We start from the raw sequence: 27,382 nt of genomic DNA, 5'->3' as shown, positions 1-27,382 counted from the left end.
CAAAATCTAGGAAGGATAGAGCAATAATACTGTAAGATATATCTATGCCCATATAGACTATGTCATTAAGATACTTGAGCATAATCTTTGTTGGTGATGTGGACAGTGGGATTAAGTGCACCCTCAAGCAAGCTTGCTGATGACACCAGGCTGTGTGGTGTGGTTGACACACTGGAGGGAAGGGATGCCATCCAGAGGGACCTGGACAGGCTTGAGAGGTGGGCCTCTGTGAATGTCATGAAGTTCAACAAGGCTAAGTTGCAAGGTCTTGCACGTGGATCAGGGAAATCCCAAGCACAGATACAGACTGGGCGGAGAATGGATTGAGAGCAGCCTTGAGGAGAAGGACTTGGGGGTGTTGGTGGATGAGAAGCTCAACATGAGCCAGCAATGTGTACTCACAGCCCGGAAAGCCAACTGCATCCTGGGCTGCATCAAAAGAAGCGCGGCCAGCAGGTCGAGGGAGGTGATTCTGCCCCTCTACTCTGCTCTGGTGAGACCCCACCTGGAGTCCTGTGTCCAGCTCTGGGGCCTTCGGTACAGGAAAGACACAGGCCTGTTGCAGTGAGTCCAGAGGAGGGCCATGATGATCAGAGGGCTGGAACACCTCTGCTATGAAGACAGACTGAGAGAGTTGGGGTTGTTCAGCCTGGAGAAGAGAAGGCTCCGGGGAGACCTTACAGCAGCCTTCCAGTACCTCAAGGGGGCCTACAGGAGAGACGGGGAGGGAGTGTAGTGATAGGACCAGGGGTAATGGTTTTAAACTGAAAGAGGGGAGATCTAGTTATTAGGAAGAAATTCTTTACTGTGAGGATGGTGAGGCGCCAGAACAGGTTGCCCAGGGAAGTTGTGGATGCCCCATCCCTGGAAGTGTTCAAGGCCAGTCTGGGTGGGGCTTAGAGTAACCTGGTCTGGTGGGAGGTGTCCTTGCCCATGGCAGGGGGGTTGGAACTAGATGATCTTTAAGGTCCCTTCCAACCCAGACCATTCTATGATAAGAACAGAAGAATTTATAGAGTTAAACCAAAGGTCCAGCTATCTTAATATCTTTTTTCTCAAAGGGAAACCAGTATCACCAATGTCAAATGAATATAAGAACAGAACAAATCCACAATAGTGGTGTCCGAGGATGATCACCCAGACTCCAACAAATTCCAAAATAGTGATTTGGGATTTAAAGTTTTCAGTGGATTTTTCTTCCATGAATTTCTATCGGTCTGTATAAAATATGCAATTTAAAGTGAATAAAGGCTTGAGATCTATGTTAGAGTGTATGCACAGTTGAAATTGATAGGATAATTCATTGCAGCGTATATTTACCATGGTCTTTCCCAAACTTCTTTTTATAAATAGTTAATCCCTGAATTTATACTTTAGGAATGACAAATGGACAGATGATGATGCGTGAAACCATTTAATTCTCCAGGTTAGAATTATGCTGTAGCTTTCCTAGACTCCTAGACTTGTTATTTTCTTCAGATCTTACGCCTATTTTCAGATCATGAAGGTCATACATGGATTTTTTTTTATGTGGATCATGTTCTATGTGTTAATTAGAATGTGCACCTACAGCAAGCAGGTTAATTTTGCTTATATGTACAGTTTGAAAGCAGATTTTTAAGCAAATGACTGTGGCTTTTATCCATGAAAAGTGTAGGAACATGTGGCCATGTGATTGAATGTGAAAGAGCTAATTTAGTCTGTAACTTTTCTGACCTCGTCTTAGAATAAAGGTGAGAAATAAGTCATAGATTTGTATATATTAAGGCCATAAATGACTACCGTGATTATCTAGTTTGACCTTTTGTGTTAATGTGAGCCATTGAACTCCCCTGCGTGATGGCTTTAAATCCAACACCTTTTCTTGAATTAGACTAGGTATTGTGTTTAAACCTACCCAGTCATGATTTTACAGTGTTCAGTAATGGAGAATCCTGGGTAAGCTGTTAATGCCTCTTACCATAACAAAAGTATCTCTTATTTTTTATCTGAATATACATAGCTTCAGGTTCAATTATTTCCGCCGTGTTCTGTCTTTACTTACCACATAGAAGACCTTTCTCTGCCATCCAATTCTGCTGTCCCAGCAGGACCCTATACGCCATGATGAATTTGTCTCTTAGTCACACCTCTAGGATAAGCAACTTTTTTCTAATATTTAATTCAAAATGTCAAGTAAATTTTTTTTTACTCCCTTCTAAATATTTTCAGTTTTTCCAGATTCTTATTAAAAGCTGGGCATCAGAATTTTATGTAGCATTCCAGCAAGACTTTCTCTGTAGACTTCATGTGAAATACTTCTTCACATCTTAGTATTTCTCTCCTTTGGAGTGTGTAGGTCTTTCAAGCTGTCGGAGTGTGTCTCCACTCAGTCTTTCATTTTTGAATGTCTGATACTTGCAAATGGGTATGAAAATTCTGCTCTTAGCTGCAGCTTCACTGCTAAAGAAAGATAGGCACAATTTGCTGTCTTTATCAGAAACTTCAAGACGTTGGGAACCCCTACCAACATCTGAAGTGTTTAAAGACTTGGTCACAGGTCTACAACAGTATTGCAAAAGATACAATTTTGCCAAATTCTTTTGAAAGAAGGCAAAATGGAATTCAAGTAAAGGGAGGGAGATGTCAAAAAAGTTGGTAGCAGGGATGTTTTTCATACAATGATTAAAGTTTGGCAAAATGTGATGGAGATGGTGATACCATGTGCGCTCTCTGTCTCCATTTGATTACATCTTCTTAGGATCAGTGAAAGCTTGACATCCTGGTGAAAGCTGGTAGACTTTAGGACAGTATTAGATGGTAGATTAGTGGCTTTGGTAAATTTTGCACCTTTGAATTATGTTCTTTTTATCTTTAGCGTCAGATTAAGGATCACAAAGCAGGGATAAGGGTTGAAAAAAACCTGCTTTCTCGGTATTTTATCTCAGTCTTAGGGCTTGCTGCTTTTAAAACCAATGCTATATAATGGACAACAGTGGTCTTCTAGCATGTTGACTCACGTGGAACAGGGACTCTGCATCACAGGCCACGTGGTTGCTCTGATAGTTATTTTTCTGACTCTCATCTTGAGCCCAAGAGCTGCCCTTTCACAGATCGTTTTTTGCTCAGTCTGTCCCATAGTGTTTCATTTGTTACCTTAGCTGTGTTTCACCATGTATTGTCCTAACTTCTGCTCTGATTCTGCTCTCTGTGATATTTCATCACTTATATCACCACGTTTTTGTCACCTATAGTCTTCATGGTAACAACTTTATGGATGGCATTTTATCAAGCTATTGACAAAATTTTTTAAATAGTAGATGTTTATAAAGCAATCTCTTTGGCATTTGCACCTGAAACTCAGTCTCCAGACAATTATAATTCAACAACTAAAATTTTATTTTTAGACTATTATAATTGGATGGATTTTAATTAATTTATTGCCAGTCACATACTCTCTGATGTAATCCTGGGTTTCTGGCTGTATTCAGCTACTCTTACAGGCCAGAGTAAAGCTTATAATGGATACAGCAGAAGGAAAGTAGGCTTATGGCAAGGGTTTCTGAAAACCCTCCATCATAAAGAAAGTCTAAGTGACTAGAACTGTTGTTTCATTTAAATGGCAAACACAAGAAACTGTAATACATACAGATTACCCAAATAAATCAAAGTCAGGATGCTTCTGTTGAAGTGCAAATCTGCTGTTGTAAAAATTCCTATAAAATTATCTAATTTCCATAAGCAGGTTTTCTATTGGATAATGATTTATATGTCTAATGTTTCTCTAGAGATCTTAGCTAGCTGCAAGAGCAAATCTCTTGAATAAAAATAAATCCTTATTGTTTTTAGTTTCTGCAGAAAAGGGTGATATTATTCTCCAAAGTTGTTGTGAGAATAAATGTTTTCTTTCTATTGTACTTCTGTTTCGGAAAAAAAATGAAATGTTAGAGGCAGGTTCACCATCCTATTTAATAAAACTATGCCGGCTTACTCTGCAGACCAGATGATTTCTTCCACGTACGGTCTGCAGTGGCTGAGCCAGGCCTCTGGAATATCATCAAACAATTACAGAGGTCTTGAACTCTTGATCTTGCCTGTCATCTTTAAAAAATGGATGGCTTGCTGTTACTGGACACACATTTTCATTTTGGAGGCAAGGCTCTCCTAGCTTATGCCATCTCCCGGAGCCTCCTGGCTGCCTGCTCTCTCCCACCTGCACCCTCCCTGCTGCACAAGGTCCACTTGTGCTTGTCAGTAACAAGAGGGGCTGCTGGACACCCTGAAATCCATAATACGTTCATGTCTTTTTGACCTCAATCTATTCAGCTGTGTGGTCCACAGGTCATTAGCTGTCATATATTCATTTATGTAATTGCTTCATCTCTCCAAGGTGTGAGAAAGGGACCTTTTAGATGTCTGTAAAATGTCCAGTTATAATTGTGTTCCTGTAATACTATTAGACTGAATAGGAACTGCTTTTTTCTTTCATTCTACTGTTTCCTCTTCTGCAAAAGATAATATTGTATAAAATAAGGGGCAGGTAAATGTTCGGAGTTCCTATTTGAAACTTTGGTTTTCATTCTGTAAGTCCGCATCATGCTTACTGAGTGATGGAGGGAAGGACAGAAAAGTATGCTGAAATGAAATCACTGAAAATGCACCTAATAGTTGTGCTAAGGAAAAAAAGCATGGCTGTAGGCTTGAGTTGTGTCTGCTATCACTTGCAATTAGAAATAGGACAGTTTTTCTTAATTCCGTTTGCATTTGATTTTTTTGTGTCTCTACTATTCTCTGATGTTGACAGTGTATGTTGTAATCCTTTCAGTAGATTTCTGTCTCAATGCTTAAGTAAAGCTTTTACAGTTTGTAAGACAAGAAAGAGTTAATCAGGATATTTACTCTCTTGGCAAAGCAGAAGGTGTGTTTCAAAATGATTGAGGAATATCGGTGACATGTTAAGCTTTCATGCTTTTGAAAAGAGGGAAGGAAACCTGAAGATTCCAATGAAAGCACTAAATAATCTGCCAGGTGCCATCCTACCAATCTATTCAACAAGCTGCAAATAACGCCTTAAAGGCAGAGGCTAGCTGGGATGTTATACGGATTTCTTTGCAGCCAGAATATCATTCCAGTATTTCAAGATGGCTGAAAAAAAGCAGAAGCATATCCATAGGTCCACTTCAGTTTCTTGTTCTTAAAGCCACAAGTTGTTTTTTCAGAGGACTCTTCTGGAAAGCAGCACATGGTTATGACAGATGATGGAACTAAGTAATTGTCTTTGCTATTAAAGCGCCAGCAATATGTGGAGGATGATATGAGTATACATGGCCACTGAATTGAGCAGTGTTATCCTGTACCTCAGCTGAGGTAACCATGTCAGTGAGCAGTATAACTGCTTATAAAAAATTCCAAGCTGCTGCAGATGTTATGACCATGCTATGAATATGGCAGAACATCAATAGCAGTTGCTGAAACAAGACTGCAAATAAGATGAGCCTGAGGCTATGTGTACCTATTGTTATGGTCATCATTCAGATCTGGCATTTCAAAAAGTTATTGCAAATATTTTCCTAAGTGAGCCCCTTGGCTAGCTGGCATCAGGCAGTGCAGCACTCCTACAACACAATTCAGCTCATTAATTATCACAAGAATGCTTTAGATTGCTGTGTCTTAAATAAGTAACTAATTTCTTTTCTGGAATGTCATGTCCAGAAAATGTTTCATGATGATACATTTCATTTCCATAGAGAGTTTGGACATCTTGGCGAAGTAGTGGTCTTGCTCCCACGAGCAATGAAGCTCCAAGTGACTAATAGACACAGCTTTTTATTCTAGGTAAGGGCAGAGAAGCTGTCTGAAAGCTTGTGTCAGGCATTTGGAGACTCGCTTGTGAAAACCAACCTCTCCCTCTGAAATCTGGGCATGGTGAGAAACACTTGCACGCTCTGTACTCATAGGGATAAAAATTTTATTTTTTTTCCTTTTTTATGCCTTTTTTTTAAATGTTGCAGCTTCAACACTTTTGTCACAGATTTTTAGATGCTTTTGAAAGCCAATTATGGGATGTTTCATGTAACTGCTTGTTGTTTCAAGAGTAATATCCACATCTATGTGGAAAGGTTTATTGACTACTTGCATTCTAGTTATGCAATGGAAATGAAGTCGAAGTGATACATATGCAATTGCTTGAGCACCAGCATATATTAAAAAAAACACGTCAGGTTATTTTCTTATGGTAAGGTTCAGGGGCACCTGGATCTTAACAACAGGAAGACACTGAGCTGGATAGCTTGCTGCTAAGGAGCTGTTAGGTCGTAAATGTATTTTTTTGATTATTTCTTTAAAAAAAGAGTGCTTTGTTGTATAAATCATGTAAAAGAAAAGAAATGGAGTATGATCAGACTTCATGGTTTGAATGCTATGAAAACAATCCCAAGTGATATTTGCCGAGTCACACTCAACTTAGAATCTTACTATTTGTGTGTCTTTGGTGCTCAATGGTTACAGGAGGAAGTGTCTGACGTTATGTAGATTTAAATATGTAGACAATATTGAAGTGAAGGGAAAAGCTCTTTCACACTGTGTTTTTCTATTAATTGAATAGGGCACTATTGTGATGTGGCATTGTATAGAACAGAAAGTAGTACTGTAAAAATAAAAACATTAATGCTAGCTATGTGACCCTCCCTCTAATAACAATTTTTAGAGGCAGAATTGGTGCAGCTTCTCAGCATCTTTCACGGTATCATTAAAAAAGAGTTTATACAAAAGATTTATTTGATGAGTATGATTTTCTGGGTTTTTGTGTTTCTTAGAACATGTATATTCATAGTTGTTGCATCTGGCTCAGTAATTCTTTTGTCTTTTATGATCTGCATCGCCTTCATGGCTTGTTAGTGCATTAGCTAACTGGGAATTTGGTGATTTTGCTGTGCCCATACGGAGGCAAATGCTTTTTATGTTCATTTTCAGCCAAGCGATATCGACTCTGAGTTGTGGGCTAAGCCATTTGTATGAGTGGAAATGTGGGTGCGTACACTGACAGTAAGCGCTGCAAGGTGAATTCCAGCTCATGGTGTAGGCTGTAACTAACAGTGATCTCCCATCTCTCATAGCAGCATTATGCAAAAAACAATTGTACTTCTAGGGATAGTAATAAGTTACATTGAGCCATACAAAATGGAAACAGATCTAAGATCGTGACATTTAAAATGTAACTTTGCACTAACCAGTTTTGCAAGTCAGCTTTACAGCAACACTCTCTTTGATTGAAATGGGTGGATATTAGCTATGCCCATTGCATAAATCCCTTCAGAACAATAAGTATCCTTTCTGCTAATTTTAAATTGTCTTTGTATTGGTCTGTGTCTCTGGTGAATTTGCCTGTGGGGAAAAGGAGATGCTCTGTTCTCCAGCTGGTGTGTGCAGTGGCTGGATCAAAGCTGGGTAGCTGCAGGCTGTGTGCATGGGGAGGGTGGCAGAAGATGACTGCACAGTAGCACTCCGGGCATGTGGCAGAGGGGCTGCTGGGCACCAGCCTGTGACACAGCTCACTAAGAGGCAAGGATTGTGTCTCTTAGGCGCAGCTGGGCATCCGTGCCATGTAAGGGTCGCCACTGCCCCATGGAAATATGTGCAGGGGGTCTTTTTGCCGTAAGGGGCAAAAAGCACTGATGTAGTGGAAGGAAGCTACAGACTCCTTTCCAGTTGCTGAACAGGGAAGTTAGCAGTGCAATTTTCTCTGATCTGGAACGAAAATGACACTTCTTTATTCAGCCATATGCCAGTATTCTTTTCACTGCACCACTAGTTTTGAGGAGGAAGGACACTGGAAAACATGCTGAAAATACCAAGGGGTTGGATTAGCTGTGTCAAGTTGGTGCCTGAAGAGGAGGTTTGGTTCTAGTTCTTGCTTTTCTTCTTAAAAAAAAATAAATAAGACTATTCTGCTTAGCTTGCTTTTTTTCTTGAAAAGTCATTAAACTGTGTATGTAACAGAATTTAGCAAAAATTATGCTCTGTAGAGCTAGACAGCTGAAATATAAATCTTATTTTCTTTACACAAATGGGAAAATCACATACAGAACTGATCCTCTGTGTGCCATAGTAAATAAAATGAGTGGTATACATCGGCTGCTGGGGAGGAAAAAAAAAAGTGTGGAAAGGGGAAGTTTGAGATGTTGATTTTTTAATCCTGTGGTATACTTTTCTTTTTCTCAAAAGGCAATGACCATCTCCATTTCTGGAAATGTGGCTTCTTAAAGATTAGAGCCATCCAGCTTACTAAGCTTTAACTTTCCACTGTGAAATTTCAGGCCTGAAGATTGTTTCTCTCTGTGGCTGTTTTTTGTTGTTTTTGTTTTTTTTTAACCCCCTATATTGCTTTCAAAAAACATATAGAACATTGTTTAATTGACTGCAGTGCTTAAACGGTTTATGGCTTCTCCTTAATTGATTTTACTGTTCTAATTAAACTTACTTCTGAAACCTACTGTATTAATACCGGGCACACAAAAATCATAACCTCTCAATTACACTTCCTTCCTCTCTTATATCCCTTGTTTTTGGTAAATGAAGGCTTGGACTAAGGCATGACTATGGATGGCTTGGAGCCAGGTAATGTGACAATGAATCAGTCCCCTCTCAGCTTTGCTATACCTGTCTTCCAGGTCAGTGGTGAACAAATCCACAACACGTCCCTGCTGGCTTAGGGGAACTGGTGTTACTCCTGTTACCATGGTTGTACATGAGCTGCCATAACACATGGTTTCCTTAGTGAATCTCTGTTTTCTGTGAAACTGTTCCCAGAAATGCCAAGTTGTAATGATGATGGGACAGTTTAAGAGAAACATCGCAGTTTTGATGCTAAATTCTTATCTTTTTGTGCGCCTTTTAAAACTAAAGAGTGAACATTATGGAAATGGATATTTCCATTTTTTGAAGTTTTGGATGTTGCATTGAATGTGTAGTCCGGTGACTTAGCAAGCAAGAGAGCATGTGGTACTAGGTACTTCTGAGAAAGATGCAAAATCATCTTGATTCTTTCATGGCTGCCTAATAAAGCTCAAGAGAAAATGTTCTTTAGCATGCTGATGGGAAGTATTGAACTTCAGCCTAGGAGCATCAAGGCTGCTTTTTGTACTCAATACTTTAGCTGTTGTGGTTCAGATAAGTAACACCAAACACTGTTGCAAACCTTGCTGTATTCTTGCTGTCAGCAAAAGATCACAGCGGTGATTTGGTTAACCGTGAATGGTACGTGAGCATTACAGAAAGCAAAAACAACAGGAGGAAAGAGATGCTTGCTCCTGCTCCGCTGAAAGCATCGGTGAGGACGCCGACTATGTTAGTAAAGGAGCAGCATTGGTCAGAAGAGGAAAAAAGAGATACACTTGTTACAACCTGTTTGGAAATGATGAGCTAATAGGTAGGAAAATGCACTATTAAGTACCGTTTTCAATAAACACTTATCTTCCGGGGCTAGTTTTACTGCTAGAAAGTTGGCTTGTATATTATAGAGTCCTTCACTATAACCTAGAATTAATCATCTGTTCCTTGGCACTATTGCACTAAATACAAAAATGAATATACAAAAACAGATAAAGAAATGTTGGCATTCATAAGTAATGTATTGTGCAGTTCTTATACAGCACCAATGGCAAAATTCCAGCAATAAAAGCTTTGGTGTCTCTGAGCTTCCTGTTATCTCTGAGGGAAATTAATTGTGGTTATTTAGTGCAGGAGACTTATATTTAAAGACTGCAATAGCCATGAGGGTTGTGTGAAGTATGTGGGAGTAGGAAGCATGTATCTACTAAGTGTATAGATTATTACTCACAGCATGCACACAAGAAGATCTTCAGACTATCAGGCTCACATTTTCTATTTGATGTTTTGATTGTTCGTTGGGCGTGTGTCAGTAGGAACGTGATTCACATCCTCTAATTGATGTTTCCCATCAGAAGTGCAGATTGATGGTGCTCTACAGGAGCCTGTGTTTTTATCTCCCTGCAGAAATCCCTTAAATCCTCAGGTTTGTGCTATTTAGAGTTGTGATTTTCCTTGCCTGCTATTTCAAGGCCAGTACAGTGCCTTAGTTGTCTGTCACCTTTTGGCAGTACTGCAGAAACGCACCACGCGTGTTTGGAAAGGTGTTCCCCTCTTCCCTTCCCTACTCCCTCCTCCTCCAAAAAAGGAAAAAAAAAAAAATGAGAAAGGAAATAACTAGTTATTGAGGACTCTAGTTCTGGAAAGACCTGGACACATCCTTCCCTAACCAGCTTAGATACCTGGAATGGTTACATGGCTTTTAAAGGAAGGAGCTCCAAAACAATAACGTTCCATAGCAATCACTACAGGAAACCTACATTACTATTAAGTAAGCAGACACCTATGCTAAGCCAGGATGCCACCCTTGTCTGCAAATCAGTGTTGAGCTCATAGCTTTCAAAGCATTCAGGAGACATGCCAGTTTGACTCCAGTGCCGACAGCTTTTTTTCAGCCCTTATGCACTAACCAGACAGGTGAGCAGAGGCCAGGGGAGTCTGGAGAGGCAGTCTGATCTCCTCTGTGTGCCCAAGCAGAACAAACCACTGACTAATGATGTGGCCTAGTGATGCCCCAAGAACTTGGCAAAGTGAAGACGACTGCATTTCTCTTTTATTTTTAGAATAGGTCTATATCTGGTAGCAATAAAACAAGTTTGCTTGATAGACTTCTACACTGACCTGGAGGAGTCTCGTCTGTGGTGATAAGGCAATTAGTTTAGTCCCAGCTATCTCTGGTGGGGCTGTCATTTGGACAGCTGGATTTGGTATTTGTAATGGGATCCTTTCCTATGTCACGGAAGCTCCTTAAATGGAAGGGCTTTTCCTGTCACTGATGAAGTCTGAACTCGGGTGTCAGGTCTAAGAGGTTCCTCTGGGAATCTGTAGTCCCTTTTCAGGGTATCTTTTTCAGTTGAGAGTGGAAGAAAATGTCAAAAGAGAGGAGAAAAAATAGTGCCAGCACAGTGAACTGAATTGTTGGCACAGATTGACTGAAGTGATGCATGCATGATGAATCTATAAATTAAGACAATTAGTAGAGGGAGAAGAGAAATATTTTTTTTTAAGACTGTAGAAATGTCAGCAAATGTTCTGGGGAAAAACAAAGTGATTTAAAAAAAAAAGCAACAAGGCCTTTTTCTTGTTTATCTTTTGGGAATTTTTTTTATTCATTACTTTTTTGACTCACTTCAGCGTATTCTTGAAGAGTACAGTCTTAAAACAAATTTGTCCTGCTGTTGCTGGCTATCACTTAAGTGCATTGTAATCTTGAGAGGAATAAAGAGAAAATAAAGGAGAATTAGTGCTCTAGAGGGGTCTTTTTAAAATTTCTGATAAATGATAAAAACAACAACCTGCATACTAGAAAATCCCCATGTTGATGTTCCATGAATGTGTGGTTAAGAAATATTGAGTGGAAGATTCTGATTGAGCAAACTCTGTGTCAGTTTTCAAAACACTTCTTAATGTAATTAACTAATGCAAGATACACTGAATCAAAAGAAGGAAGGATGATGACTGAAAGGCATCAGGAAAAGATTTTAGGAGTACTATTAAATGCCCTCCTGCAGAATTAAAAGAAGGGACATGCTGAATGGAGTAGCTAGCTGGACTGATGATCTGTTGGCTTTTTTGTGGGGTGGGTTGTGTGGTGGTTTTTTTTGTTTTCCCTGACTGATCTGCCTCAGCTTTATTGCAATAGCTGAGTAAATTCTGCCTAAAACAAACAGTAGAGAAAACAACAGCTGCGAATTCTTCCTTTTGTGCCTTCTTGGCTCTGTTCATGGAATAAAGACTAGGAAGACTCCAATGACTCTTAAGACCCTCTTTTATCTTCTGTCTCAGACTGTTTTGCCTTTCTAAGAGCCTTGGAAGGACCCTTATCGTCAGAGTTTTGGTGAAGTAAGGGTGTGCTTGTGTTGTGGTTGGATACAGTTCATGGAGTACTCTTTGCCCTGCTCCCCGATCATCTTGACTGGAGGCCTTCTGAAGCGTCCTACTCCTCTCTTTGCTCATGTGCCCAAGTTTTCCAATGGGAACTAGATGTCCTGGGCAGCAGGTAACTACCTTTTAACGGGGTTGTTAAGATCCCAAAGTTGGGAAGTACTCCTGGGTCCTTCACTGTTTGTAATAGTGTAAGAGCCTCCATCTTTTTCTTCCCAAACCATCTTTCTTGCAATACAGATTACTAATTTTGGAGCACAGAAAAAATAGTAAACAACCTGGTCAGTATGGAAATGGAGATCAAAACAAATTAGTCAGGCATCTTGCCAGGATGGGAAGTTAAATAGATTATAGATATAACATTATTAATTAATATCAAATCTGCTTTAGCTCTTTGTGCCATATGGTTCATGGTACTTCTTCCCTTTGCCTCTCCTTCTTGTCATTATCTCTCAATTTCTTTTTCCCTTTCTAACATTTGCAAATGGTTGTGTTCCTCTCAAAAGATTAAAAATGGCATAATCATATTGAAGGAAAATACTATGAATCCTCTTTGCTTTAATAGCAGTGAAATCTAAGTATATGAAATTGCTTTAATTGGCAGGTAAAAATTGTTTGGATCAAATAATCTTTATCTGATGGAGGAAAGAACAGTAAAGTGGTCCTAATTAATTCTATGGATGGTTCCTTTCATCAGATCAGCAAAGTAGTGCTTTAGTTGTATCTTTATGAGCATTTTATGTTCAACAGAAACATGCAGAAACGTGCTTGAATACCTCAATTTAAGTTTGTTTTTTTTTTTAAAAAAAAGCAACAAAAAAACCCAACAAAAAAACCCCAACAATGTCCCACAGAAAATACAGAAGTGTAGTGGAGGAGTTCAGAGTAATGCAATCTCAATTCGTTAAAGCAATTAAACCCATGTTTTGGCTTTGGAGAAACTTGCTTAATTCATCTGTGTCCCTATTTTTCAATCTGTGCAACTGTTTAATTGTACAGTGTGGTAGCAATTGAGCTCAATGTTAAAATATTTTATGTATAAATATATTCCATTTATTTAAAAATAAAACCAAAAAACCCCAAAGAAAATTTTTTCTTTTCTAGATTAGTTAAAGGAGCAAAATCTTGATGAAATTGCCAAAACTTTATGATTTTGAAGAATATGCACGGAAAAAGGCATCCTTTACTTGCTCATGTGAGTTTTCCTATTGGAACTACAGCATCCTTGAGTTTTACTGTTTGATGGACGATCCTCTTACAGCTGCTCTTGCATGGAAAGCTACAGATCAAGCTCTCATCTTTACCCTTTCCACCATCGTTTTTAACCTCCATAACAGACATGAGATTTTTCAAGTGTGAAGAAAAAAATCTGGAACTATACAAAAGGAACCACAGTCAAGTTATCACAAAGTTGGTAGATGTGCAGCTGTTTCTTGTTGCAAAATATATTTTTATCATTTCTGTAAAACAAATAATAGATGCAGTTCTGTAGGACAGAAGGGAAGAAGACAATAGACAGAAGGACATATGGAATTACAGGATTTCTATGTAGATACAAGACATATGGTCTCATTATATTGAAATAGTATAGATCCTGAAATGTGCACCACTAATAACTTTTGTCTGTTTCTGTGCACAGACGATGCACTTATGATTAAAATTAGCATATTGGGATTTGATTTTTATGAACATTTCTCTCAAGAAGTGTAAGACCAGAAATTATGTGGAGAAAAGTACATGCTGAAATACAAAAAATTATCCTCTTTATTCTAAGGGAAAAGTCATGCCTTCCCAAATCTTGTAACACTCAGGGAAGCAGCAGCTTCTGAGAGGTGGGATATAAGATAAGTAGCAAGGCAGTTAAATAATGGGAAAGGACAGTGACTGTTCTTGAAGGAGTGAGAATACTGCATGGAAATAGAGAACCAAGTGATACAAAGTCATGACATTTGTAAAAACTGTGCAGCACAGATTGGGGTTTGGAATGATACCAGAGGGTCTTCCCCAAACCATTACAAAACTTACTTGTACTAGCCATGTGACAGAGAAGCACACTGCAGATAGCGGAAACCGGAGGAAGTTAAGACCGTAGAGGATGTTATGCTCTCTTCACCTTACACACTGTTTTGAATTCTGCTGTGGCATTTGAGGCTTGGTATTTAGAAGCTGTAGTACCCAGGACTATCATATCTTTGCAAGTTTTCTGTATGAACATGGTATATATTTTTTAATCAAGATCAATAGGTTGCAGATTGGAGTGCTCAGGTGGGCTTTTGAAATTTGTCACACTGGTAAAAAAGACCCAACATGTAAACATTCAGGTAGGGGATGCAAAGAATTTATAAACCAACTTGTCTTGCGTTATTTTTGAGCATGGTTTAGATCTATCTGCGTATGTAAAATATGATCTTACTTCATACTGAACCACTACCTTTTTGCATTAATTTAACAGACTTTAAAACCGGATTTATGGTCATAAATACACCAGCACATCAATAGCATTAGAAGTACATATTGATCTGTAAAGATCAATCAGTCTGGAGGCTGAACCTTTATCTATGCTTCAAGAGTCTTTCTCTGCCCATTACTTCATTCACGGGAGCTTTGGAATATTATCAGCTTGAATAAATGTCCAAATCCCTGTTCCACCTTTTGAATTCTTTTTCTTTCTCTCCTTCCACAAATTTTGAGAGAAGATGTTAAAACAACATGAAGGTTTCTTACACTTTGTCTTGTTTAGCTTAATCAAAAGACTTTGGCCACTGCTAGGTAGAAGTCATGTCCTGGCACTTGGTTGCTCCTTCACATCAGATCTTGATCATATGAAAGCCTGCATCATTCGCCACACTTCCCATGGCTTGCCCTAAAAATACACGAGTTATGCATTATGTAAAGCCTGTCTTCTCTCAAGCAAAGTAAATGTTAATTAAAAGCAGGAAAGAATACCTTAAGTTAATGGAAAATAAGAGCTTTTAAGACTTCTGTTTCTTGATTCAGTTTTAAAAACCAGAAAGGAAAAACGGGAATTGCGTGTCCAATGTAAATGTAAGGAAAATAATTATATTGCATATTTGTTTCTACTTCAGTACACTTCAGTCCATCAGAAACACTTTTAGTGTAAGTGAATGTCCATAATTACTGCTGTGCTGTTCTGATTACTCATTACACCACAGACTGTTACAAGGAGAAGAGATCATCTGGCTGTCAAGATTTAGTCATAGTCATTAGTACATCGCCTTTATCTTGATACAGAATATGATGTTTTACTATAAGCTGCTAGTGGTACATTATATGCACCACTGCATTTCCTGAACAGGGAATCAATTATAACTGCCATTATCTTGTACCCTTTCTTGGTGTAAGTGGACACTAATTTTACTCCACTGAGTAATATATTTTATTATTCATCCTTTCTGCCACACCTAGATATGCACGAGCACAACATAATGGAAAGGTCACGAGTACTGTGTCAGAGTGAGAATTGAGATATGAGGTAAAGCACAGGTGTGCACTTCTCATTAATTTTGGTAACATAATTTCATGCTGACTGTCAAGTGTCAGAACCATACTGTAAAGAATTCAGACTGTATATAATGAAACTATATAGAAGTGTAGACTATTAATTTTTTTTTGGTGATCTTTAGGGGTATGTAAATATGTCTGGTTCTTACCAGGTGTTTTGTTCATGTTTTTAGTTCCTTGTCAGGGTAAAGGTACCATACAGGTATATGAGTAACACTGTTCACGATTCTGTGATTTCTTTTGAATGGAAATAACTGTCCTGTGCTTGAATGCTCCTCCAGAGCTCATTGAAACCAGCTGCTGGTATCAACTACGCTCAAACACCCTTGATCTATAAATTCAGAATAGATTTTGGTTGGTATAAACTAATACAGCTCTGGTGGCTCAAAATTTTGATTGACTCTGAAGCATTCAAATGAAACAACTGTATTTGTCTTCATTAGGAAATTTAATTCTCAAGTACCCTTATAAATTTCAAAGGAGCAAAGTCCATGGTGTTAATTTTAGGATGTGTGTGTTCTTTATCCCATTCCTGATTTGGGAGAACTACATCAGGAGTGTGTTCCTTCCTCCCCATATGTGTTCATTTCTTCGTTTTTCTGTTGACCTCAATACCAAAAGTGCCAGCGATAGTGCTTTGTTTAGTCAGGTGGTTTTTTAGGATAGCCTGACCCATAGAGCCAATTCTTCATTAAAGAACCGTTCTAGTGGGAGAAAGTTCTAGTCCGAGAGAAGGGGTATGCTGGGCTGTGGTTATGAAAAACAGGACAGAAAAATGTGAATATATTTGGGAATCATAATCTAGTACTATGCTACACGGAACTAAAACCTGCTGTTGAGTCCATGTCTCCAGAATGTGCTATTCACTTTATCCAATGAGATGGCCTCTCAGGACTGCTCAACAAACTGTGGTGTGTTACATTTCGGCTGTTTTTGGCTCATGATACTGGAATGAAGAGCTGATGGGACTAGCTAACAGTATTTGACACAAATATCCGCATGGGAAATCCAGCTGTTATTACTGAGGCTGTTGTGGTGAACAAGGACCTGGCTGGGGAGGGAGTTCTACAGGAGAACAGCTGATGGTGCAACGAGTAAACCCTCTCCCAGAGCCTGCTGCACTGCTGGATACCTGTATGGGTTAGTGATGGAACCGAAAAGACGATGGGAAGGCAGGCTGTGTTGTTTTTCTGTGTTCAGGGCTTTGGAGTGGGGCAGGTCCTTGTCATATGGGCACATGTGGGTCTTTGTGCAGTTTCAGAGGTATTTTAACTCTTCCATGTGGTGTACTTTCTGCTCAATGTGAATTTGGCCAAGATGTCTACTTGTTTTCCTTCAAGACTCCTCATAGTTTCATCTGAGATAGAGTTAAGGTTTTTCTTTAAGTTTTTTAGTTTCGGGAGTGAGCTGGAACAAGGCAATCTACACAGCATATAGCAGTGGGTGACTTCTTCAGTCAAAGATTGTCAGGCATTCATTGGCATAATACCACCAAATTCAATTTGGCTTTGTTCATGTTTTGGTTTTGTTTTTTTTTTTTTTTTCCACTTGGTACCCAGGAACAGAAATACATGATTTCCAAGTGCAGAAGAATGTTTACAGCAACTGAAAGTCTTTAAAAACTGTGAGAATAGGTGCTTGTGAGAATGCCTGGGGAGGGAATGAAATGGCTGCAGCGTGTTGTTTGTGCTCTCTTTCTCCTTAGAGAACTACAGCCAGCCAGTTAGGAGGCAGAAGCAATAACACAGCTCAGGTGATCAGTCTGAAAAATGGGTTACAAATAGTATGAATAGCAGTTGTTTGACATATTAGTTGCAGTGGTTTAGCTCTGCAAATTTTTGTCTGCATTGAGCATTAGTGGAATAACTCTGGGTATTAAATTTGTTAACAACATTGTTTGTTCATGATTAATTTGTGAACAGAAAAATGAGCTGCATTAGTTATGTAAATGGTGAATATTTCAGGCAGAGACATTTTGTCAAACTGTCTCAGCATTTTTCAGGTATTAGTCAAAGCAGTGTCTGATCAGAGTCTCTGCATAAGTCCTTATGGCAGTAAGGGAACTGATGCCTTCTCATTCTGTAGGCTTTCTGAAAGAACGTTTTAGTCATGTCTAGCATTTTTATGGTTGCCTTGTTAATCTTTAATGGAAGTTTTTCCAAGATTATGTTCAGTTCCATTTTAAAATAATACTCAGTTTAGATTGAGGTTAACAGTTAGCACTTAAAATCTGTATTAAATCTGTTCCTGATCAGTCATACTAAACCTATTACAGGAAGCCACAGCATGCCTACTGCAAGAAGGGTGAGCAGCAGCCTTCATTGTTAAAACCAGAACAGTTGTTGTTCTTGTTTATCCAAATGCAACCTGGTAGGATCAGGGTAGCATGGTCTCTAGAAATATCACCCTAGGGAAAACTCCAGGGAGCTGGTCCTCTTTTCCATGTGTGCTATACCTTCATTTATCCGCTTTGCAGTCCCCTTGCTGCTGCAGTTAACGCTGTAGGATATCCAGTTCTTGTTTGCCACACAAAATGTGTCTCGCTTTGGTTGCTTCCTCCCCTCACATTTGACTGCTAAGAGCAGACTGGAGAGCCTAGTGGGGAGAGCTACATGGCTCATTGGACTTTAAGCATAATACCTTCTTGAACCTGATTTCACAGACTGCCAGAAACAAATCCCCAGGTAAAATAGAACAGAATTTCTGAAAATTTCAGTCTATGTACGCTGAACTCTTAGTGGAGTGTTTTTCCTGTGTTTAAGCAAGAATTCCTTTAGCCAGTGCAAGAGTTACACATGTGCACCAGTGGAAATTAGGACTCCTTAAACAGCACTGCAGTAGTCTACCAAAATGCCCTGGTGCTGGCCAAAAACTCTAATAGATGTTACTTTAACAGTAACTGGTGAGCATTAAGAGTGTGGATGATTTTCTGCAACTTTTTCCTTTCCATTTCTCTGCCACTTCTAAAGCTGCCAGTGCATAACAGAACAATTCTTTCCAGCTATTCACATTGGGTAAGTGGACAAATCTTATTATGCACACCTAACTTGTGGCCTGTGATTAAGCCAGAAAGTGCTATTTTTTTCCTCTCTAAAACATTCGCTATCAAATGAGATTTGAAATGCAATCCATGTAAAGCAATTCACATAGCCTCGGAGATTATCCTGGGAAACTTCAACTGATGCTAGAACCCTTCAGGCTTCATAACAGCAGCAGTGCTAGCATCTTAAAAAGCTTTTTACAACTTTTAGTAACAGCATACCTACATTAAGCAAAACGGAAACAATGGTCTGAATAGAAAAAACACTAGATCCAAGTAGCTGTGCTATAAAGCGTTATTAATCCAAGAATGTTGCATACCTCCTGTGGTAAAATGACATTTTTGATATTTTCTAGGGAATGTTTTCTCAAAGCAGTGTTTAAGGCAAGTAACACTTGCAAACAGATATAGTTGGTAGCACAATTTGATTATTAGTTATAGTTTCCGTTTCCGCTTAGATCTTCTGTGCTCCAAAACACTAATGCTAATAGTTTAAAAATAGATTTTGGACTGTAATACGAGTAGTATTAGGAAAAGGGTTTATTTTGCTCTCTGAGTTCTGCAGGAGAGATTAGTGTGTGACAAGTTCTACAGATAGTGAGTCTCTCAAAACAATAGTCCTTGATTTTGTGTTGTCTTAGTATCTCTAATCTCTGATAAACAATCAAAAATAACTGGCCCATTGTAAGTATATCCTCTGGTGTTTTGTTTTTTTTTTTTTTTTTTTTGTCAGATTCAGAGTGAACAAACAAAGGCTACATTTCCTCAGCTGTCTGAATTTGTGAGTCTATTGAAATGTAAGCTAGCATGAGGAAAGAAGCTGTGAGAGCTAAAAAGTAAATAACAGTCCTGAAAAAAATAGTATTCTCAAGAAAGATTTAAAGAACTTTAAGATCTTACCCTTTATGGCAGAGCTACAAAATATGAATTGCTTTGGATCAAACAGGACATAATACAGGAATTCTTGGAGAGCATCCTGTGACATATAAAAAAGGTGGGACAATGTCCGCTCGGGTAAGAGAAAGCATTGACACTGTGTCTGCCTATGAACATAGAGACATTTCAAAAACAGTAGGTGAAACAACATGTAACTAAGGCTGCTATAATGAATAGTCTAAATTCAGAGGGGAGGGAGAATTTGGAAAAAGAAAGCTTCAAAATCAATTTCAACTGAACAAGCAGAAAAAGGCTTCCTACGTATTAGAAGAAAGAAGAAAATGAAGGGATATGTAGGTCTGTTTTTTAATAGAGGAGAGGGGTAAATGATGGTCTCTGAAGAGAATTCAGGAGAGTTATACTGCTAACAGATCTTAGTCCTCCTCCTTTTAAAGAAAAGTGGGAATGTGACCTGGTCAGCACAGCCTTAGACACCAAGACTCAATAGGATCAAACTGGTTGCTTGCTTCCTATAAGCACATCAGCTGAGGCTTCATTTTCAACACACTGGTTCCCAGTCCTGACAAAGTAGTGGCTCTGTCAGTGCAGGAGTGCTAATCTGTCTGACAGGTCTCATGCAGGACAGTTGGCATGTCTGAATTTTGCATCAGCATGACCTGGAATGAAATACCAAAAATGGGCAAATGTCTGACAGAACAGAATTAATTCAGACTGAGTTTGCAATCTGCTTTCCTTGGGGGGGGGGGGAAATAAATAGTTTTTACTAGTGCAAATAGTAAAGTAAGGGGGTTTGGGTTGTGTGGATTTTTTTTCTTTTTTTTTTAAATTCATAACTAATGAACTCGCATATGGTATCCCTGCAAAACTTTTCCATTACAGGGATCATTGTTAATATGAAAGCAGGTCACGTATCTCTCATCAGCCTCATAGCAATTGAGGAGATGCTTTCTTAGTGTCTCTGTGCAATTTCAAAAGCAGGTTTACCACTTTGTTCTATTTAAAATTAAAGTTCTTAGGTCCTCACAATAAGATTTGCAGTCAACACTTCGGAAGGATGAGCATGATATAAAGTGAAAAGTAATGAACTGTCAGGAAAATAGTGCAGAAGAGGTTCCCCAGCTTCTTTCCCTCTCCCAGTCGTATTTCCACACTTCTTTTAAACCCAAAGCAATACCCCTTCCATCTTTCATGCTGATACTATGTTTTTTCTGATGTTTAAAGTATACTGTTTGTACTGCAAAAAAAGAATAAGATTTTTCTGAGTGTTCCTTTTAAAAAACATAATGAAAAATTATCCCAGTGCAAAGAGGAGACTACTGTAAGAGACCAATATGACTGTACTGGGTGCTTTTCAGAGGCAATGTCGACACTTCTCGTGTCGACATTGCTCAGAGGCAATGCTCTTGATGTGTCAGTTTTCTGCTCGTGCTCTGAACTAGGAAAGAGGAAGTCAGCTCCAACCTGGAAATCAAGCTATTTTGCTATCTGGTATGAAATGCGTGTGTCAAACTAATACTAATGTTGGCTTGTGTTCAGTCTGCCTGGGGTGCAGGGGGGAAGAACTAAAGTAGGCAGTCAGCGCATGCATGTGGCCAGGGAGATGTGCCCTAAACACAAAAGTTGGACTGGGGTCATGCCAACAGTGAAAGCAAGGATGCATAACTAAGAGTACTCCACAATAGCAAAAGCTGGCAGGGAGAAAGTCAGAAAGGCCAAGACTAAAGAGAATTTAAAAAAAAAACAAACAAAAAAACAAACAAACAAAACCACAACAAAACACAACAACCAAAAAAACTCCAGTCCTAAAGAGATTCTATTAATATTTAGATTAATATTAATCTATTAAAGAAGGAAAACAAAGGCAAATATAAGCCCAAGTATGTACTATAAAAAGAACGTGTGAAAAAAAGACTGAAACAGTCAATGCTGTTTTCATGTAAATCATCACAACATATATTGGTTACATACTTAATGAAAATGGGGTTAATGAGGAGATGGAAGTGCAGGTCAATATATGAAATAGTAAAGAATGGTGATGTTTAAGTCTGCAGGGACAGAACCAAGAAGCTCACCCTAAGGCACTTAAGAATGAGCCAATCTCTAAATTCCTAGGGATTATTTTTGAGAATTCATATGAATTCCTAAAGGAAACTGGTATCTATTTGTTTAAAGGGACTCGGGTAAATTTACAGCTGGTCAGCATAACTCTGATTCCCAGGAATGTTCTGTACCAAATTATTACCCAGTCAGTTGTTACGTAGCTTCAGGATGGTAATGCAGTAATGTTAAACCCAGGCATGGTTGAATTTATGAACATTGGATCACATAAAGGTAATTTATTCTCCCACCATGGCCCCCTTTTTTCCTCTTTGGTTCCTGGTCTTGTAGTGTTGTCTCTTAAAAAAACCAAAACAAACAAACAAACAAAAAACCAAACCAAACCCAAAACAAAACACACCCCCTCCCAAAAATCAAACAAAACCCAAGTGATAAATGTTGAATTTTAGCACAGGTGTAAAGTTACTTAAAGGGTCCCATGACAGTATGTTCTGGGAATTATGTTGTTCGATGCATTTAAAACTGAGCTAAAAATGAGGTTGAGGAGTAAAGCAAAAATATTACAGTTAAAAAAAAATAAATCAGGATAGTCCAGTGTAAAGCTGCTTAGGAAGAGCTGCAGAACTATTTTTCAATAATGAATGACTAGGTGATAAAATGGCAGGTGAAATGCAGTGTTGATAAATGCAAAATAATGATCTCAGGGGAAAAAAGAATTCCTCATGCATATACCACAGTAAGTTCTACATTAGCTATTGCCATTCAGGAGGGAGATCTTTAATGGCACTGAGAGTAGTTCACCACAAATATCATCTGTGTGCTCAGCCACATTGAAAAGGCAAACAGACTTATAAAAATTATTGGGGGGGTGGAAGGAGAGCAAAATAGAAAACATCTTTATGCCATCTATAAATCTAGGCTTTGCCTCCACATTGAATACAATGTACAGTTCTGGTCACTCCTTGAAAAAGGGCATAATGGAGGCAAATACAGAGAAAGGCAGCAAAGATGGAGAGAGGCAGGGAATGACTTCCACGTACAGATCTAATTAGGCCCACACTTATGACTTGAAGAGGGAATACAGCTGGAATATATGGAATGTAGAAGGCACATAGGGAATTTCTCTTCACTAATTCTCACTGTAGTCAGTGGTACTGAGCGCTGCTGTATTCAGTTACAGCTTTCTCTTTCCTTCAGTTGGAATTGAGTATGGATATAACCTCTTGTGAGTGTATATGCCTTGGTCCACAGAAATGTCACTAATTTGAGCATCATTATATTTGGGTAGGATTATAATTTTAAAGAAATATCTATTATGGTAGTTATTGAATGTCTTTATTAAAAGTGAGCTCTGCACTATGTGAATTTACATATTCTAATAGTGCTTCTAGTGCTCCTTAGTGATGACTCTCAACTCTTTACGTGAATTACAATGTTGTGGTCTTGTAGCATGACCACATTGTCCCTCAAAAGAGGACTTGGTCCAAGAAGAAGAGATATTAGCTGATTTGTGAGTTCTATTCTGTTAAATGTCTCTTTAGCCTTTCCACCTTACCAGTAAGCTCTGTTATTTTTTTTTTTTTTTTTTCTAATGTGAGATGATATTTTTTTGTGGGCAGTAAAACTGAACTTGCGTTCTTTTTTGTAGCAGGGACCATCGTGATTAGAACAGGAAAGACAGACGTGCTACAGGAATAGAAGAAAATGTTTCTCATGGGTTAAATAATTAGCTGAATTAGCAAAGGGGATTTAATCATCTAAATACATTTTACAAGGGATATAAGGGTAATTGTTCTCGCTTCATCTTCTGGGATAATAGTGACTGACTGCAGTTCTGTAGTTACAGTTTAGTCTGCTATAAAATGCTGTTAACAAAATATTTTTGCTCATGATGTGAGTGGCACAGCCTTGCCTTGCAAAACTTTTTGCGTTCCTCGCTTGAATATAGCAGTCATCTAAGAACTGCGGATCGCACAGATCTGTGCATGAGCCTGTTTCAGTGTCTATTATACCACACTGGAAACGTGTCGGACCCCACCATTAATGCAAAAAAGGCACTGAATACTTCAAGCTTCTCTGCCTCACTGTAATTATTCATCCTCTCTTCTCCTAAAGCTTGTGCTAAACTTCTGTGAACTTAATTTTGGTCAGAACAGCTCCATGCTCCATTTCTTGAATAAGGATAGAAAATGGTGCGGTTGGTCTCAGCTTAAAAAGCAAAATATGACAGTAGTTCTTACATTTCAGTGCTCGGGCTAGAGGTCTGGCAGAATCGTAGTGTTGGAGACACACCTTTTTTTAACAATAAATAAGATCTGCATGCGCACACTGGAAGCTGAGTAATTGCCCATGAAATGCTCTGAAGAGGGATGGGATCTCACAGGAAAAAAACAACACAGATTTGACCATGTGATTAAAGCTTCAATTTAGGCTAAAACATGAGGGTGAACCAGAACTTTCTACTTTGAGCACTCAGCTTTACCTCATTATTTCAGAGGATTTGATTAAGCTTAACTTGTTTGATTTTAGCATAATACTAATTTACATTAAATGTCAGGAAATGGGCACAACAAAACCTCGCTTGCAGCTGATTCATCGCCTTTCACCTTTTGCAACAATAGATGTATAAATTGTGATCATATCTCTGTATTCTTTCCTGTTTAGCTTTGTTTCTGTGGCATTTACGTTAATTACTCTTAATCAGGCAGCGTGTGTGCAAAATGCTTTGATTCACACACACATTTTCCATTTAGCAGAGCAACAAGCAAAGTTCTCTATGCAAAGCCAGGTGAAAGAGAAAAGGAAATAGGTTTCTCGATAAGCCCCCACTGATTCCAATGGAGTTTTAGCTCATCGCCTCCAACGGCAAAGTCCGGCAGCAAGTACCTTGGGATTGAGCCATAGCTAAGGCAGGCAGCTGCAATAGAGTTGTTGTAATTAGTCACAAGAGGCTGTCCTTGTGCCTCACATGTGTCACAGGAGCCTACTGACACTGGATGAGATGGAGACCTGGATGATGGGTCTTAGAAGAGCCATAATTCCAGTTCACAAATGGCTGTCTCCAGTCGTGAAAAATTTGTTAAAAAAAAATTAGGCTTTGTCCCAGGCACTGCTTTTAATCAGCTTAATCAGCGGTATATGATTATGTGGCACTTCATTTATTTTAAACCCAAATTAACCTCTGTTACAGGGCCTCTGCTTAGTTTCTGTAAATTAACAACAGGATATGACTTTTTGCAGCTGAGGTTACATCAAAAAAGTACACGTGCAAATAATAATAGACAAGAAAATCGGAAGCTTATTATGCTTCTCTTGCAGTTATGTTATTTATTACTTATTTTAAAGAATAAATAGTGCTTGCTATTTTCTGTTACCTTCGGTTGAAGTAATTGCCATATTGATACTGCTGTATATTTATTTTTTTTTATGTTTTCCTCCCCTTCCCCTACTGCTTCTTCTTCCCAAGCCCCCCACAAAAAAAGCACTCACTGGAAACACATAGCAACAGGGCATCCTTGCTCCCTTTCTGCAGTGACTGGGAGGCACTGCAGGTAAAGTCAAAGCCAGGGTCTTGTAGAGTTGGGACTATTTCTTCAGTACTGTTCCTTCCCAGTGCTGGTGGGCTGTGTGCTCTGAGTCTCCCCCTGTCCCTTATTTATCTCGCCTTGACTCCAAATCTGTCTGCCTTTCATTTTCTCCCTCAACTTGTCTCCCTACCACTTTTCCTTGAGTGTTCCATCTTCCCATCGTTTTCAGTTAACTGATCCCCTTCTAGTTTAACTGCCAGTTGCAGCCCTCTGTTGACCTGTGTTTTCCATGGTTAAGTTGATGGGTATCCTGTCCCTCTAGTGCAACTGCAGCAAGAAGAGTTCAGAGGCTGATGGTTGTCTGGCGAAGGAAGAGCTGCAGTTCACAGGGAGTTCCTAAACCAAGCTCTGACCTCCATGGGTGTGGGGTTTGGGCATGGCTTTTAGATGAGACACTGTATGGGAACAGACAGTATTCTATTCTTCTACCACCTATCTCTTTGAAACGCAGTGTGGTTGTTTGTTGCTGTAATAGCTATTCCTAGTGCTGACTTCAGTTTTGAAATGGCTACTTCATTTGTGACCAACCCTTGTCACCCTACTGTGTACAGAGCTGTTTCTGCTTTCCCCAGGGTTTGGGGTTGATCTTAGGCTGCTCTTAGAGTTGATCCATCTGTGATTTATTCCATGAATGTCAAAAGAAAGAGGCCTATATAGAAATGGACAAGTAGAAGTCTTGTACTGTTGCTGTTTGGTGGAAACTGAGGTAGATATTGGCAATACATGTTAAGAGTCTTCACTTTGACCTTGTGAAGTAAGTAGGGGAAAATGCATTCGAAAGTTAGAAAGCAGACTAGGAGAGAATGGAATATGAATAGATTTATGGAAGTGTCACTGAGTGAAGATGGAAGACAAAGCGCTGTTCCAATTGCTGTTCTCAAGATGGGAACCTATTAGGCTGCGCGAGTACTGTGCTGGCCATCGCAGCAAGGCGATGCTGTCACAACAGAGTTGGTAGCAACACCAGATTGTCATTTGAAACACAGAAGCTTTGGAAAAGATAATTTACCTATCCTTGTGTGCACTTCAGAGCTGGTTAAGCATGCAGGTGGGTAAATTAATTCTTATGTTGGTATTAAGACTTAATGAATCCAACTGTTTCTATTTAATTAGTTATAATGGGGCTTTCTTAATATGCCTGTATTGCAACTGGTTCCCAGCTTTGCCTTGTAGATCTGTGGCTCCATGGTGAAACACAAACTAGTTTACAGCACAGCAGTCACTCCTGAAACTCTCTTGAAGTCCCATTGTGAGAGTGCAGAACTCCATCAGCTATAATTCCAAAGAATGATCGTAGTGATATTATGACAGCATCATTACCACTGAATAGCAGTCTTGAATGTAAAAAGTCCCCAGACTTTGGTTTCATTTTATTAGAAAATCTTTCAGGAGTGAAACCATCTGTTTCCTATGGTCATACTAGTAAATAGAAGAAATCCTGAATCTGCCTCTGATCACTGGAATTTACCAGCATCTGAAGTTTAGGTAAATATCTGAGGGGTAGCTCTTCACTTTGTGTGAATGCTGAGTATTAAAGGCAGCTTCCCTTAGCTGCAGGTCTCTTAAGACTCTCTTCAAGCTCTAATTAAAACAAACAAACAAAAAAACCCCAAAAAAAACAAAACAAAAAAAAAACCCCACAACTGTGGGGAAGGGAAATATGGTCTGGCTACTATTTCTTCCTGCCTTTGAGGGAAATTTATATGTACCACCAGTGACACAAGGTAGCAAATGCACTTAGATTTTCCTCTGTATTATACTCCCTTTGCATGGAAGTGAACAATGGCGCAGGGATGGTAGAGTGCTGAGAACCTGTATGCTGAGCTTTGTCACTGTTCATGCAAGACTTTTCAACTCTGCTCTTTCCTTGAGCTGCAGGACTCTCCTACTTGCCACCTGGAGAATCTGGCCAGTGAGATTATGCAGGGACTCCTAGGCCTGGCTCTGGAAACACAGGAGAGAGGTCCTCAGGAACAGTGGAGGATGTAGGGCTGCAGTGGGGCTGTGGGACCTTTTCACAGGAGGCAGATTTTAGCCAGCAGAAGACTCAAAGGAAAGCTAGCAATGGGAGGATGGTTGTCCATTTGGTTGCAGGAGAAAGCAGAAAAGGAAGGAATGGAGACAATGCAGCTTTGCGATTGCCCTTTCCACTGAGATTTCTTTAATGATTCAAGCTCCATCTCTCTGCTGTACTGACAGAATGGGATTAAACCCAAGGTGGGTGGAAAGGAAAGAGTGAAGCATACTGTGTAGATTTTAATCAGGCCAGCTTCAAAGTTTGGGACAGCAAGCACTGTAAGTACACATA

Source organism: Chroicocephalus ridibundus, chromosome 6, assembly GCF_963924245.1.
Source record: "Chroicocephalus ridibundus chromosome 6, bChrRid1.1, whole genome shotgun sequence".
Taxonomy (NCBI): domain Eukaryota; kingdom Metazoa; phylum Chordata; class Aves; order Charadriiformes; family Laridae; genus Chroicocephalus; species Chroicocephalus ridibundus.
Note: the sequence above shows the minus strand (reverse complement) of the source record.